Genomic DNA, 15,475 nt, shown 5'->3' with positions numbered 1-15,475 from the left:
TAAAATCAAACCAAATAAACTTATTTCGATCAGCTCTAAGACCCCACTTTTCTACTAGAGTTGGTTGGAGGAGTTGGATTTTGGAGAGAATTAATGGACAAAAATACAGTGTGTTATTGAAATGCTCAATGGTTTTATAACCAATCACCTTCTTGCTATTCAAATTCTTTTCACTGAAGAAGGAATTCAAGTAGAACTTCAAAATTTTTTAAGATAGTAAATCAAAGAGAGGGATTGAAGGACAAGTAAATAGTTCTAATTGTTTTCCTTGTCTCCCATTAAGAAGAAATGGCTACAGGCTGTAGATATGGCTCTGAGTTTCCCTAATGACGGAAGGAACCATATCATGCATGCTGTGGATCTGTATCTGCATTTGAAATATGAACGGTGAGCAGCTGGCAAAAGGATGAGTAAGAACAGAGAATCTCTTGAAAGGAAGACTCCAAAAATAGAGGTGAGTTCTTGCAGAAGAAACTAACTCTCAAGAAGCATCTGGATTTTCTGAAAACCAGGCTAACAAACCTTGTCTGCAGATACTCTCTCTTGTAATCTCCCCTTGAATTCTGGATAGTCCCTGGACAGCCCTCTGGATAGGAATGTGGCGGGTCTAATACCCTACAAAGGAAGGATACTTATCTTTCTGTGGCTTCTCTCCTTCCCTGACAAAGAGGTTTAGGTCTGCTTTAGCAGGATCATGCTTGTCTTCTGCAGGTATGTGGGCAAAGAGGTGTTTTAGGGAGCACCACCTTTAGGATGGTACCTTATGAGGCTTCCAGCTACAGGTCTCACCCCCAGCAGAGGGTTCATCTCCAGCTCCCTAACACAGTCCTGAAGACCCTTCCAGGCAGTAGAGTTTTGAACTTGAAAAGGCACTGTAATGCGAAACACATCAATCTGTTGGTTAACACCCATAAGCCCTTCCAAGGAATTGAATTAAAAGGAAAATGGCCAACAGGAGCACAAGGTATGAGAGAACAAGCATGGGGCGCAAATGGGAGAGGTTGCACAAGCAGAGATAGGAGGAAGAGAAGGTGGCGTCTGGGGGAAAGCAGCCCAGGAGGAGCACAGGACTGACTAGGTGGGAAGAGGAGACAGCAGATCTTCCTTGGAGGGCATATGTAGGCTAGAAAGCAAAGCTGGTGAACATAATGAGGGAAGTGAATAGGAACGGGTGAGAAGGCTGGGGAATGAAAGGCAGAGAGCAAGAAGGGGGAAAAGTTTAACTGGACTTTAGTTTCAGTGTTGACTTCTGTTCCATTTGTCCTTACGAACATTTCTTAATAAATTCCTGGGATATTAATTATCCTGGATTGCTTCATTTCAAAGATCTGATCTTGGATTCCTTGAAGTCCTGGAGATGCTGTTGTGTGCATCCCAGAGGCAATGATAAGCATCAGAGCAAACTGAGGTGTCAGCCTTTGGCTTATCTTGGAGTCCCGAGGCACTTCTACTTGTCTGGCTGCTTTGTGAAGGTAGGAAACACTGTGCTATGTTTGATGAACTAGCTGAGTGAACACATTGGGTGGTAGCCAATGTCTACTGCTTTGCAAGACATTGGGGAAAAATAATTTGTGTACAATTTGGAGCTAAATTTCTAAAGAGCTTTCCTTTTTCTCCAAACCTCAGGTAAATAGAATTTGTTTTATCTTGAAGCATGCTATCCCTTACTGTTAATTACCTTAGTGGTGTCTGGATATTCTTAACATGAACATTAAATCTCATCTTTATAATGTGATGGTTAATACCAGGAGTTTGGATGTGCTAGATGGATCATAAGTACACCAAATCATGCTCATTTTCAGAAAGGAGCTAGTAATAAGTGAGAATAGGAGCCATATTAATTTTACAACAATGCTGATTAATATGTCTGGTATATTTAAAGCCCTGTATATTTCCAAATGGAGGACATTATTTATTGTTGGTGTTTCATAAATTCTTTCCCATTCATCAGGAGAAGCTACTTCTTTACCCTTCAGTGGGAGAACATAGATGTAGTTTTCAAAAGTTTGACTTAATAAAGAAAGCCACGAAGTCAGATTGTGTCAAGAGTGATCTCAAGCCAAACTCATTGAAACGTATAGATCTCAAAAGGCCATCAGTTTCCCTGGTCATATTTGCTGCCCTGCAGCGGTGGCTGAGACACATTTCCACACACGGGCAGAAGCCAGCACTTGAAAATCAGTAACCTTGGCTCCACTTCATCACTCTGGTCATGGATGTCTTGAAACTGCAGTAAAAACTTGTTTCAGCCCTGGGCTCTGTACCATAGCACTGCTGGCAGTTGCCAGACTAGCTCTGCAACTGCTAGTCTAATACAGCTACTTCCTTGAATCCCTAGGAAATAAACGGATATGCTACTCTATCAAGGTATGTAGTGGATGCATAAGTCTGTGCACAGACAGCTGCTGTGGAAAATTAGAACAAAAGCCGGCTGAGTAAGAGCAAAGTAGTGCCGAAACTCCCTATTTGGTTAAGGGAACATCTGGGAACCAGCACCCAACAAACACACCACTGACATGGGATGACCTTCGCCTGTGTAGGTCTTTGGAGAAGATGCCAGAGAAAAATGCAGAAGCCACTGGTATTTGAGACAATCATGCTTTTTTCCACACTTGGGTCTTACTCCTGTGCTGACGTCTCTACAGACCTTAGCCCAGGATCTTTGGGCAGACCTTCTATCATCTGCTGGATTTTCAGCTGTTTGAGCTTCCTTATGATGTGGGTGATTGCTTTTCAGATAAGACACATAGTGTAGGACGGGTATATTATTACTGTGTCATTTTACCTCTGATCATTTCATTAAAAAGCTTTTACAGCTCCATCACAAGCTTTTAGGTCACGGGTTAAAACAGGAGGATAATACGCCCTGGCTTGTGGAACATAGTTTGTTTACAAGGTAAGGGGAAAGGCAGGTGCACAGTGGGAAGGCAGCAGTCAGATGAAGGGGAACATCTGGAAGCTGTGCAAATCTGGCTTGGAGACTGGCTGCAGAAATAACTTCTGCTGGTCTTGTAACAGTTGAAATGTGTCTAGAGGTGCCTTGTTATCATTTTACTTTTAGAAGAAACATTATTGTTCTAAATCTTGCAGTCGGGTCAATAGCATGATTTTCAGTTGTGACTGCCTTTACTAGCCAACTTCTATCCTGGATGGTGGAAGGTCTTGCACCCATGTTTTTCCTGAGAGGTGAAATGAAACTTAAGTAATTCACTGATCTCATGCTGGCTTTCTACCTCCTTCATGTGACATAGGCCTTGTTGCTTGAGATATCCAAGAGAGGTAGAGCTTGTCTACCTCTCTCTGAGCAGGAGGCTTCTGGTATCTGCCTTTCGGATGACCTGTGATTCTCGAGATGATCATGGAAAAAGCACACTAGGGAATGAGAGACAAGACAGGTATTGGTGTACTGTATGCACCTCTTCTGATGTGGAATTCAGACTCTAGTATCAACCCAAACCTACACCCTGATCTTTTCTTTTTTCTTTTTTTTTTTTTCACTTTAATTTAAAACCTATCCAGACACTCAACCCCACTTTTAAAATCTTGGACGTGGATGAATCATTTGCCTCTTTATTTGGGCCATGCCATAAATGTTCTGTTTCACAGTAGGCAATTGGCCATAAAAGATGAACTGTTATAAGACAGACAGCCGTGGGCTGTGTTTCAGGCAGTCCTCAAGCTACTTAAAGCTGTTTAACACACCATAGCATGAACTATGAATCGACATGTTTGTTCTGCCACTTAACCACCAGCTCCCCCCGAGAGCTTTAGGCTCCTCCTAACCCTATAGCTTAGAAAGCCAGACAACGGTCAATGCTCCTATGTTCAACAGGAATGATTTTTGACACAGGGGATCATTTTCTCTTTTAACAAGATATTTATCTCCCTTTTCCTGCCCTCTCCTAACCTCCATCTACACAAGTTAAAAACTGTAACATAATTTTTCCCAAATGTCATAGGAAGACACACAGTCTCTGCATGGCTGATCTTCTCCCCTTTATGCTGAGGGCCCTGGACCTTCTAAAATAACATTAATGCCTTGAGTGATAGCAATTAATCCCTCTTTACCAGGATTAATAGTTTACTTAAGGAGACTGCGCGCTTCATGGCTAAGTAGTTTTTGCTTTCTGTCTTTTCATTTTGGTGAATTCAAAGTTTCACAAAATTTCATAGGCAGATTCCTTCCTGCTAGCTCACACTGTTACTGCCAGCCTTCCTTACTTCCTTCCCTCCTTTGTTGCCTCCTTCCAGGTCTCCTCATGGATCTGGAGGAAGAAAAGAGAACTGCAGCTTCACAGCTAGCTGCCCTGGGTCGCTCCCTCCTCCACCTCTGCCTTTGTGCTTTGGGACCTTTGTTTTCCCTTCGCAAAGGAGAAGAGCAGTAGAAAAGAAGCTGACGGCATGGTTTAACTATGTTGAATTTTCCTGTTAACTAATACAACATGTTTAAAGCTTTGACTTTGTATAAGCAGATTTATCCAGAGGAAAATAGATGTTAGGAAAAAACAACTGTGAAAGATAAAGGAGTCACTTGAAAGTGATCCGGCCATGCTGTGCCTTTGCTGTATTTAAGGAAAGGAGAATCTTTCCTGATCTGGAGAAAGTTAGGAGAGTGTAGCACTGCCTTGCAGGAGGCAGATGCAGGACCGCATATGTTAATATCTGCTCTTAACTGAGCATTGACCTGAGCTGCAGATATCATACGCGGATCAGAATCACCACAAAGACAGAATGTTTTGAGAACCACAGGTTTGATTTAAGACCTCCTCTGATGAAAAGATTCATATTTAAACCTTAGCTGCAAACTCAGTCATTCTGCCAGATCTTTCTAGGGTTATGTTTTAATGGCCACACGCAAATTCTGCACCAGTTCCTCAGACGGTGCCCAGAGGTTCACGGGCCTTTTCGTCAGAGCTGTCTGAATGAACCTCGGAGCACAGGAAGCTTTTACATGAGCTAATCTTTGAACGTTGTGGTTCAGCCAAATCACTTCACCAAGTGGAACGGTGAAGCCCGGAAGCTGCACAGCTTGGTTACATAAGCAGTAAAGATGCCATCTCTGCCCCAGGGACCTTACCGTCTAGGCTGACACTTGGGGCCCCTCACTTGTCTGCATTTCAGAGTACTTACTCATGTATAAATATGAATGACAACATTAATTTACCTCCCAGAGGTTGCGAGGACTGATCTGATAATGTTTGTGGGGAAAATAAGGGAAATAAGTTAACTGCATCAACACGTAGCACAGAATCTGTATTTACTGGAGCTCTAGAGAAATGGAGGGGTTCATTAAGGGCAATTAATAGCAGTAGGGCTATACTGAGAATTGATCAGCCTGTCAAATTTTGACAGTGTCCATGAAATTCCAAGGGAAATTAAAGAAGCCGCAAAGAAGTTCAAGGATACCAGAGAACATTGTGCTGGTCATGTTTACTGGATAAATGCTGCATGAAAGTGTCACGAGGACTTTTCATTGTAAGGCACCAAAAGTGACCATTTCTCAGAGTGGCGGGACTCGTGCTTAGCTGTGGGCAGTGCTCATAGCAGACCCAGCCCTTATGCAGCATAAGAGACTCAAATAAGAGTGTCAGGAGAGGAGGATTTAGAACAAACTGAAGTGAGGAATAACAACTCACTTGGAGCAGATGACATTTGCAGGAGTCTGAAAAACACTCAGAAGGGGGTAGTAATGTGATGGGTAACCTACTGCTTAGATCAGCCCTTGAAAGTGGCAAATGTGAAACTAGTTTTTAGGAAAGAATTTTGTAAACAGCAGTTGCAAGTTCCATAAAAATAAATGGAAATGGATATGCATAAGAATAAATAAAATATAACTGGTCACATGGTTTGTGCAGAGAGAAAGCAGGTCCCGTAAGTCTAACAGAGTTAACTTAGAACCAAAGAGAAGCAAATAATCTGCAAGAGCAAGTTAAAGGAAGGAAGAAAAAGAGTAGGAGCAAAGGATCAAATAGTCTGCTTTCACAGTAGAGAGGTGACCCACAGGATGCTCTGAGAATCCACTGGGAACCAAGTGTGTTCACTGTATTCAGAAACTATCTTCCAGAAATGATCTTTCATGAACACTGAGGTGATAAAATATAGATAATACTGTATTGATCTGGCTAATCAAGTCAAAATCTGAATGGAAAAAGGTTGCAAAATAACTACAAGTGGTTGGCAATAAAATAACAGAGGATATTAAATGTTGTGAAAATAATACATACAGACAAAACAGTCCTGATGATGGGTGTTATATGGATTGATCACTCCAGAAGATCAGGTAACACAGTTACCTCAAACAACAGCAAAAGTCAAAAAAGACAACAGAATGTTATGAATTATTAGGAAAGGAATAGAAAACAAAATCAAAATCACCACCTTTCTGCTGTCTAAATCCACAGAGATTCCCTGTTCCATATTGCATAAGTTTGGACACTGACATCTTGCAACTAACAGATTAGAAAAGACTCAGAGAACTATAAGTTGAAGAGGAGAAGTTAAAAAGGTGAGGAGTCTTCAGCTGAGAAAAGAGATACATAAACAAGGATATAATAAAAATCTATAAAACCATACAAGGGCATAGAGAAGAAGAAAAGAGAACAATTTATTCACTGTTTGTCCCAGTAGAAGAAAGGGCATGTAACCAGTGACAGTATGAGACAAAAAGCTTAAAATAAACAAATAAGCCATTTTCTACATAATACATGATTTTGCTGTGGAACTCACTATCACAGGACGTTGTAGAGGCTGAAAGAATTAGTGGACTCAAAACAGATAACAACAATTTGAATGCTATCTGCTACTGGTAAACAGAGTAGTACTCGTGTAGCAGCTGGTTTGGGAAACACCTGTACTGCTGTTTGCAAGGTGCTGAAAAGAGTTTCATCAGAAAGAGATCACTCGCCCTCGTGTTCCTGCTTGCTTATGGACATCACTACATAGTGTAATCTTAAATGTGTTCCTGTGCTACTAAAAATTAGATGCATTTTACATGCAGGATAAGAAGGTCACTCCAAGTGGAAAATTATAAGGTCTGATCCTCTTTTATATGAAGATTTACACCTCTCTGGCTATTATTTTTTCAGCTTCTAGTTTTGCAAATGTACATCCGTACAAATCTGCAGGTGTAGAGCTCCTATGGGTCATTCTGTAGTGGATCTCCAGCCTCCTGTTTTGGGAAATTGGAACCTGATCCACTTAGTTACAGAGAGAGGATGGAGTGGGAGCAGATCTGGTGCAAAATCTGCAAATGTAACCTTTTCATGGGGCAATAGTTTATTTATCTCAAAAGCAAAGTTTTCTGGGCTCTCAACCACTCCTGAATCTGGTACAGCTGAGCACTTACAGCACGGCTTTAGAGAGAGTTATAAACGATCACCAAATTCCCACTACAGACTGAGTATTTCTATCCTTGCTTTACAGCAGGGGATAAAAGAAAAGACCTGGAGTGAGGCGGGGAAGAACAGGATGTGAATGCCGCAGCCTGCGTCTCCCAGCTCTGTACAAAGAGCACTGGATTTCATTACCCAGTTTATTTTTTAGGTCTTCGTCTTCATGGCCAGAGACTGTGGCAACTGCTTGGCTGAATTAGCTCTGCTGCAGGATGCCAGCTGGGAAGGAGCCTTGGTATCATCAGCAGTTTCCAGTCCTGCAAACTGCTGCATAGTTCTGAGGGATCTGGGGCTACAGATGTGAGGGATCTGCTCTGCGTGCACAAGACCAGGAGCTGTGCCTGGGCAATGCGGCTGAAGATATGAAGGTGGAGGATTTCACCCATTTAATATATATATATATATATAAACATTGATTTTCATTGCCGTGACCTCTGTTTTTCTCACGTCAATGTCATCTTCTGGGACTTTTTCTTCTCTCCAATCTGCAAGGCTAGCCATGTCCAGTGCTAGCAAGGCATCAAAGAGCTTTGCATAGGCAGACTTTGGGCCTAGGCAAAGCTGGCAGCTGCCTACTGTGACACACTCTGACTGCCACCTCCTTTCCTGTGTCATAGCTTTGGAAAGTGCAGGATGCTGCTGCTTTCACTGAGTGAATGCAAAGAGGAGAGAGGTTCATTCCTGCCCATCCCCTCATTTCTGCTTCCCTTCCCATGCAGCAGAAGCAGCCAGCCCTGTCCTCCAAGGCATAGCCACCCCAATCCCAGCCCTAGTTCAGCTTGGTCCCCAGGTCCTTGGGGCAAGAACATGCAGTTTTGTCTATACTACTGTTCAGACGGCTGCCACTGCAGCCTTGATGAGCTGTGGCAACGTGGAGCTTGGTGCAGGCCACCCACGGGCATACTTACTATCTCTCTCAAGCTGCTTCTGCATCCCAAAAAAGCCCTGGACTGTTGCAGTCACCAGCCACCAGTGTCTAAGTAGCTTAACTCCACTTTGGAGAGTCATACATGAGCTGCAGTCCTAGTACCAGTGCAACCAGGAGGAGGGAAGTAAAACCTGATCCAAACAGAGGCAGCTCATGAGGGCACAGTATGGCCAGAAATTCATGGCTGCTCTGTGCAGTGGTGATGCCTCCTCCTTACTAGGTCCTAGACTCGTGCAGGCATAGCCCAAGTAACCACAGCCTGTGTTAATAAAAGAGTTCAGGACCCAAGACCTCCCACTTAGGTCATCAAGTTTGTAAAAATATGTTCATCATATGGAAATTCTGGGGCTGCTGTGGACTGATTCAGGTGTTTGGAAACCAGGCCACTTCTCTAAGGTTGTCTCTTAATAGTGTCTCTGGACAGCTGAGCAGCTACTGTTGTTGTTTTCTGAAAAACCAAGCCCACTGTGTCGAATTCACCTACCTGAAGTGAAGCAGAGCAATGGGAAGAGGCACACCTCTCCCAAAACTTGTCCGGGCAATATGAGACAGGCACTTTTCTCATGATGTCATTGTCCTGGAAACTTTTGAAAGCACATTACGAAGGAGGAAGCCTTGTGGGTCTGAACTCCCCATGAGTTTCTCCGAATGGGCCAAGCTTTGATGAAACCAGCTCATTATCAAAAGCGGGGAAAAACATGTTGGACGTTGTTTACCACTGAGCTCACTCTGGTGGTTCTTCCAGCTGCCTGAGGATATTGGTGAAGACAGAAGGAGGGAGAGACAGAAAGGGAGAAAATGCCTATGCCTGTTTTAAAGTTTCCATCCTCAAGGTGACATGTATTCTTTCATTTGTTTGTTCTTAAAAATCTCTTGAAAACACATCTACCCGAGGTCTCTATTGCTGGGTTAAATCCAGAGTCTGAAGTTGCTTCTGGGGAATTTACCTTCAAATCCTTTTTACGACTTTGGTTTCCTTGTTTCTCTTGGCACTGGAGAGGGTGACACTGATTATAAGAAAACATATATAATGATTCCCATACAATTAAGGGACAATTCCAAGTTTTACCCTTCCTGACTTTATGGTTCAGTCTCAGGAATATCAATTCTACACCATTAGTAGTTGCCATGTTATCATTTGAAATCTTTGGAGGATTTCAGAATCAGACTATGTTATGATGCTTATCACAAGACAGCCTAAGAGGCTGTATACACTAGAAATTATGAGAAGCACAAGCAAAGTCCTGTCTCTAGTCATCATGTAGTTAACAGTCATCTGTTGTCTCCAAGTCGGTTAGAAAACAAGTATGCAATGAGGCTGTTCCAGTTCTTATGTCAATGGTTTTCTGAACCAGTAGATGACTCATAAAGAGTCAAACCATAGCCCTGTACTCAAAGCAAATCCACTGTCACCAGTAGATATGCTGAGCAGAGGTCTACAGACCTCAGACTGTGGATCCAAACCTCCTTCAGGGCGAGGTGTTTCAGATAATGCTACACACAACCAAAGTTAGGAGTTATTTGCAAGGGAGGCCTGAAAGGCAAGCACTTGAAGGATGAAAAATGTGATGAGTGCTCAAAATGTGATCCTTGACAGATTATATGTGTAGTACATGCTGTCTTTGGGACTGATCTCTCAAAAGCCTTTTACTTCAACTTGCATTAGCTATTATGCAAGAATTTCACAAATGGAGGATATGAGGATTGCAAGATTTGAAGTCCTTAGGATTTGAGCTAAGCTCTGTAGACACATGGGAAGAAGAGATGAAGAACTCATGCTTTATGTGGGCAGCATTTAAGAAGACCATGTATTCGTGCTGATTAGGAAGTCCTATCATCAACAGACAGAATGTTTTTTAACATGCCGATCCATGGAATGAATAATTAATTCCAGCGGAAAGTCAACGCAAGAGTCAGTGACATTATTTATATGAGACTTACCAATGGAATAGGATAAGAACTTGAAAATCCTCACTTACATAGCAGACAGGCACCATGATAAGGCTAAATAAACAACACAAAGCATTTTTGAACATGTAACTCATCTAAAGCAAACCAATTCCTGTTGTCTCAGAAAACTGGATGAGGAATCAGTTTGATATAGTGAGCATAGAAGGTAGACACATCACTCGAATAGATAGTCCAAGTGGCAACAATCCATCAGGATCCATGCTCTCAAATACCAGGATCCATGATTTACAAATACCTGAGGGGAGAATCTAAGGAGGATGGGGCCAATCTCTTCTCCATGGTGGCCAGTGACATGATGAGGGGTAATGGGTACAAGGTGAAACACAGGAAGTTAGATCTTCATATGAGGAAGAACTTCTTTACTGTCAGGGTGGCAGAGCCCTGGAACAGGCTGCCCAGAGAGGTTGTGGAGCCTCCTTCACTGGAGATCTTCCAAACCCACCTGGATGCCACCCTGTGCTACGTGCTCTGGGTGTCACTTGGACTAGATGATCTCTAGAGGTCCCTTCCAACCTCAAACATTCTGTGATTCTGTGATCTCGCTTGATCAGTCTTGATGTGAACTATCTTCTCCCTCTCCCCCTCTCTTGTCCACTGCAAACTTCACTGCGAACTGCAGTACAAAAATTATCATCTCGATTAAGTGACAGGATGTGACAAAACTATACAGAGAAAGATAATGAAAAAAGCAAGCGTCACTTAACCTACCAAAGAGTTGTCTGAATTATTTAACTCTGGTTTCCTAAGAGAAAAAAGATGGAGGGGAAAATCTTCATAGCTGTTTTACTTTGCAATAATGATTGCATTTTTGCTTATAAGGCAGAACATAGCTTGATAAAAAGTATGGTTCTAATATACACAATACAGACAAAAAGTGATTTCCCTTTCTTTCCCTTCCTCTCTCTTCCCTTCCCTTCTTCCTTCCTTTCTCTTTCCTTTGCTTTTCTTTTCATAAAAATAGTTAACTTAATTACAAGAGCTTGTGTGGCTTTCATTAGCAAAGCAGCCCTTTGAAATTTGTCAGAAAAGTGTCCAGCAGAAACTGAAACTAATGTAAAAGGAGTTGACTCAGATCATCCTGTGCACCCTTGCTTTGTCTTGATTGCTTTGGAGTTGCAAAGTGGGTGGGTGGGTGACATTTTGGATGAAGGAGGAAAGTTAAGGCGTGGGTATGAAATGGAAACATAGACCAGTTTGCTCTTCTCTAGGACTTGGTGGTGTTAAGTGAATATCAGCACTTTGCTGATTTTGAGGAACAAATTATGGACGGTTACTCTCCAGGTAACAGAGCACACAGGAAAACAAATGTGGTTATGCAGCCTAGAGGAACTCATCCATGGCATGATCTGAAAACATGAATCTTGCTGGGATGAGACTGCGCTGTGCAAAGCCTTTGCCTTTCACCAAGTCATCTGAGATACTGGAGTTTTCCTCCTGTAATGGGCTGGGAGTTGAGTGGCTGGTCTGGTGGGGATGTTTATGTGTGCATATATATGCATACAGACACACATACATGTACTCTTCATCTGCTGCCTTAGTCCCTCAGTGGCAGACACAAATGCACTCCAGGGAAGGGGGATTCTTTATCAATGGACCTGCAGACACCTCCTGCAATATAGAGCATGCAGTGCACTCCCCTACACCCACCTTTTTGAGATTTTGGAACTACCTTTGATGTCCTTTTTCTATTCTTAGCCTTAAAGTCCTCTCAGGCAAACACCAGGGAGAAATGGGAAGGTAAAATCCCTTCTTAAGAAGGAGAAATTAGAAGGAAATACTTTAGGGAATGTGTTTCAAGAACAGATCACATCTTCTGAGAAATAGATTGTAAGGTCTTGTCTCCATCAAAGTCAGAGAGAAGATTCAGGGGAGAAAGACTTTCACACACATAAGTATGAAATACGGGTCCATAGGAAAGACTCTGGTCCCATCTTTCCTCTGAAAGGAAACCAGGAACGTGTGCTTGCATATGGAGAAGCAAGAGCTGGCTCTGCACAAACCAGTGTTGTAATGAAGCAGTGTGGCCGTGTTGGTTCAGAGGTGACATGGCACAGTCAGTTCCTGCTTCTTGAGAAGTTAGCCTCTATCTTGGCCCCATGCTGCATTGTGCGAATGTGCAAACCACCAGAGACTGGGACAGGTTGTGCAGCTTTGTGTCATGCTTCACTGCATGTGAAACCCAAAGGCTTCAATGCCTCTGTCCTTGTCTGGCTGAATTTCAGAGAGGAATTTGCACCCTTAATAGGACTCACTTTGCTGAATGGTCAGCCTAGCCTTAGAAGGGTACCCAAGCTGTCTGTTTGGGTGGACCAGGGTTACAGATCTAGTCATTTCCACTGTGGAAAAAGTCATTTGAGATGTCTTGTTGTTTCTTCCATACTCTGTTAGCCATGGGGAGCAGGCTGCATGTACCCAGTAATCCCAGTGCCTGTTACAGCAGAGTGAGAACAGAGCAGTCCTTCTCTCCAGAATACAAAAAGAAAGTTGTGCTCAATATATGCCTGTAAGGTAGAGAGGGGAGATAAAATTAGGAAATGGGTCAAATAAGAAATCAAGGAAAGGGAAGTGAGATTCCTGAATACAGCCTCCATCTTTGGTGTATCTTTGGTTTCTAGGTTGTCTGAACTTGCAAGTTACAAGTTGGGTAGCCTTCCCAGTTACTGTTTGTCCAGTGGTGAGTTTTCATGTATCTCTTCTTTGCAATCTCCTGATGGATCTATGCTCTGTAAGTTCTTGAGCGAGGAAAAATAAGCACCCTAGGAGACAGTATTTGCTAATCTGAGATAAATGCTAAGACATGGTTAGCGGCAACAGAGTGTATAGAGTGGTATCTCCTATGGTGTAGGAGAACTACACCATACAGTATGAATCTGCATGAGAGAGATGCAAGAGAGTGATTTTGAAAAGCCTATTAGTACTGGATATATCCAGTAGGGAAAGATGGATGGACTGCAATAGTGCAAAGTGAGCTATTTGGGATGACAGAGAGAGACAGACCAGAACCATTCTATGCCATTTACCATTTACCTCCCCATATTCATCCCTGCTAACCATGGCCTAGATAATGCTCCCAGCAGCACATCTCTGCTAGCAGTGGGTATTGCCTGGCCACCACAAAGGGAACCAGGCGTGAACCGTGACAACAGCCAGGAGAATGCTTTGCTGTGGGCTTGTGAGACTAGGAGTAACCCCATTCAGGCAACAGCTGTGGCTTGGGGAGTTCAGGATGGTTTTGATTATGTTTGAACTTCCTCTTATACAACTGACAACTGCCATAGTCTGGAAATGTTTCTTCCTAGCAGTGCACTAGATAAAAAAAAGACAAATAAACTATTTTTGAGGTTTGTTTTAGTTGCTGCTGGCATCTTAGGGGTCCTGAAGCGGAGGGCATAGGAATAGAATAGACCAGCTTTCAGGGAATAGCTGACCTTTCAGACCTTCACAGAAACCCTGCCTGTTACAAGCCAGCTGTGGAATCAGGAACTCCCTTTGACGTCACTGCTGAAAAGTCCTAATTAGATAATTTCCCATACCATGTGCGTCTCAAGTGGCTTACCTTCACCTTTAGCCCGGGACCAGCTCACCCAATTTAATGGTTAAAGGCTCAGTTCTGTGTTAGGGCAAAGGCATTCTTGAGAAGACACCCATTGTTTCCAAATGAATTTTGCCGTCTGATACTATTTTGGGATACCTCCTTCAGTTTGTTTTCAGTGTCTCAGCACTCAGCCCTACTGCTTGAAGGAAAACTGTAGCAATCCTGAACTATCTTTCACCTTAACCATCCCAGCAGCCTTCATGTACTAAGCAGTCATGAAGACAATCCAGCTCCCCAAAAGGCATTTGGAAATGCTACCATGTATGTATATGCCATTGAAAGGAAGCTGATAATAGCAAATAATGAAAATAATAACTCTCTTGGCACAACCTCTAAAACTGTGCTTTTAAAGCAGTACCTGTTTAACTATAAACTTCCGGATGCACTTAATACATAGCTAGCAACACGCTGAACCTTTTGTGCACCTCTGAGAACAGAGATATTGCTGAGATGGAAAATGTATGAAAGCTAGACTGGGCAATCTGCTCTAAACACAGAAGCTTATGACAGAGAGGAAAAAAAATGCCAATATTAATGAGAACGCAATGATCTTTTTCAGCGAAAATGGCCAGAGTTGAGCCTTGCTTGGTGGCTGGAGGGTAGGACTCCACCTGAGATAGGTGCGCAGACAGGCTCTCCTCCCTCCTTTTGCATCCCTAAATACACGAGGAGGGAAGTGCACTCTCTTTGTGTGGTCCTAAAGCAGTGAAGGGAGCAGCACTGTCACTGCATCGTGTGTCACAGTTAAAGGGGCAAGCCAAGGTAGCTCAAGCCCAGCAATAGAGAAGTCCATTCAGACTGAACTTCACATCTTTACCAATTTAATTTTAACTCATTAGTTTACTCTAATTTAATATTAATATTCAGTTAAATAACTAATTTGACTTAGACCCCCCAAAAAACTGAAAATAAGGACTCTTCCTTTAGTATATTGCCTTGGTTCCAATAGTGGTATGAGAAATGTATAGTAGTGTATGTGCTCTGTGTTGCTAAATTCACTTATACGTAAATCTAAGCAAGCGGTAGAACAAAGAAGAAGGCAAAGCCATTGTGGTGACAAAGAAAGCCCTGGGCCTTCTTGTGGCTCAGGACAAAAGGGGAGCTATGCGATAGCACCATCACTATGTTTATTTGGAGATTTTCTTTTTAGTGAAAATGAGAAGAGGTTGCCAAACTTCTGCGCTTCAGGTTAAACATATTTCTGATGTTTATTCCAGTCTGCATTCCACTCATTTTTTTTCTGCACGCCTTAAAATAGCATTTGAAGTTTATTACAGTCACTTTAAGGGAAGGTCACATGATAAGTTTGGTCTAATATCTGGCCTTTTCTGTTCTTCCTAACTACAATACTTTTGTGGCTGACTTGCCTCCTGTGAACATTTGCTTCATGTTACTTGTCTGAGTTCTTGCAGATAGGCAATTTGTTTTCTTTAGTATGACATTAAGTCCCATTGTCCAGGAATGGATAAAGAGCATAAGGCTCTTCAAAGCAACTTCTCTTTGCTTAATGATTTTCCTGTGGATATGAGTCAAATAAAATCTGAGACAGCATGTACATTTTAGCAGATTTTAGAGTTTTTGCTTTGGAAT

The sequence above is a fragment of the Tinamus guttatus genome, unplaced genomic scaffold (assembly GCF_059628265.1).
Source record: "Tinamus guttatus ecotype Peru unplaced genomic scaffold, ASM5962826v1 Tinamus_guttatus_pri_ptg000240l, whole genome shotgun sequence".
Lineage (NCBI taxonomy): Eukaryota > Metazoa > Chordata > Aves > Tinamiformes > Tinamidae > Tinamus > Tinamus guttatus.
This window is presented reverse-complemented; position numbering follows the sequence as displayed.